Raw genomic sequence first — 2,256 nt, forward strand, 5'->3', positions numbered from 1 at the left:
AGGGTTCCGACAGGGAAAATAGCCCAGAGAGTAAAGGAAATGAGCAAACAGAATAGTGTGACTGAGTATACAATTAACTCTTCAAGCATGAGAACACTGATCCAAGGTCATGGAAGATCAGAGAATAATTTTTCTATTCTAAACTGTCCTTCTCCTAGAAGAGCTGCTTACCACAGCTAAAGAGTCTCTTCTACTCTTACCAAGTAAAAAATAGCCACTGAACAATCATTGTGGTGTAGTTAAGATTGGTTAGCTTAGTCTTGTCAGGTGTATGATAAAAGTGGAGAATGTGTATAGTAAAGGCCAAGCTATTCTTTGTATATGCAGGCAAAGAAAAATTAGCCGTAACCAGATGAGAACCCAATGTAGCACTCTCTGGCCCGTCAAAGGACCTAATAACTCTCTAGTGGTAGTATCTCAACGGGTGGCTGGTGCCTTGGCCAACTTACACCCTTTTTTGTTGGAAAGTAAATGTGATGGTTGAATGCAAAGGCCAAACAAATGTTTGAAGTGCCTAAATGCATGTCAGATGTATACAATAGGAATTGACAGTATGAGAAGGTATGTATAAGCAGCAAAGAAGTTAATAAGGAGCAAAGAGATCTATCAGCGTTTTAGTTGGTATGGTTAAGTAGAAGGAATGATTGATGATGTGTTAATAGAAAAATATATAACTCGGGTGTATTAGGAGAAAGGAGAAGAAGACTAAAAATGGTTTGATAGCTGAAGTAAAGAGGTTTTGGATAAGAATAGGTTTTTTATTATGTTCAGGAAGCATGAGAATTCATACAGGATAAATGGGACTAGCAAAGTGCATAGGGTGATTTGGCATGATGCAGTTCTAGTAGGTGTATGCAGTGACTAATGTTAGTGAAATGTTTTATTAGGTAGAATATAATTATGGTAGTAACCACTGATTTTATGGAGCCAAAGTTATTCTTTTTCTATACCTAATATATAATTAATGAAAAATGGTGTGAAATTAAGAACTTATCAGTAAGTTGGTAGTGAAGTTTTGGGACATGCAGTTACTAAGGTAAAACCATGGATATCAAGTGATATTTGGGATAATATAAAAAGAAGACAAAGAAATTGATTGTTGAAAGTTTCAGAGGGAGTGTTACGACCTTTGTCGGGCCGTGGTGCAAGTTCTTATTGCACGATAAGAGAGGTCAGTGTTTACAAAAATACCCAACAGCAAATTGATCAGAGGAAACGAAAACACTTGGGAAAACTTAACAATATCTATTAACAAAAAAGATTTAGAATAGTCAGCCTTGTGACTACCTATCAATTAGAATTAACAATTAACAACTAACAATTAACAATTAACAATCAACAATTAACAATTAACAATTAACAAAATTCCCCAACGTGAAACACCACACTCTCAACGAGAGAGAGTCGGACATTTAAATAATTAAACACACAAAAAAAAGAAAAAAAAAGAAAAAAAAAAAAATATATATATATATATATATATATATATATATATATATACATATATATATATATTCTCACACTCTTTGGGGGCTGGATGAAATCACCGCCTGCTCCAACCAAGGTAGCGACTCCACTATCACTCAGCTACCATAGGGAGTGCAGCTTAGCAGGACTCCTCATCAAAGACAGGGAAATGGAGCCCCAACCCCCCCAAAAAGGTAAACAAATATCTCCTACCTAATAACTGCCTCCCTACATGTCACCACGAGCTCCAAAGCTCCCACAACTGCCTATGTCGGGGATGCGTTGACGGCGGTGTCTCTCCCGCGTCCACCTTGATGCCGGGATTCCTACATTGGCGCCGAGGACTGCAGAAGAGAACACGCAGGAATTACAAAACACCGCAGGTGGCAGAAATGCACCTGATTAAAGCCGTCAAACGTTGGCGTCGCAACCCTCTGAAATGCTCACATAAGCCAGCTGCTGCAGTAGGTCCGGGGAGTGGCTAGCTCGAACTGTATCTACAAACAATCGAGTTCCTTGCACGTAAACACAGGTGTCTCTTCTCACCAAGGACTCGAAAAACACCTAAAAAAACAAGCGCTAAACTAGACACTTACAAATCTTTAAGCGAGTGGGGAGGAGGTTAAAACAACACTTCAAAAGAAAAAAAAATTAAATTTACAACTGAAGCCTTATCAACTAAACCTTATGCTAATTTTACATCAAACAAAAATGCATTAACAAGGCTGACGTAAACAAAAGCAAAATTACGTTAATACATAATAGGAAGTAATGAATATTACAAGGTAG

The sequence above is a fragment of the Palaemon carinicauda genome, chromosome 16 (assembly GCF_036898095.1).
Source record: "Palaemon carinicauda isolate YSFRI2023 chromosome 16, ASM3689809v2, whole genome shotgun sequence".
Taxonomy (NCBI): Eukaryota; Metazoa; Arthropoda; class Malacostraca; order Decapoda; family Palaemonidae; genus Palaemon; species Palaemon carinicauda.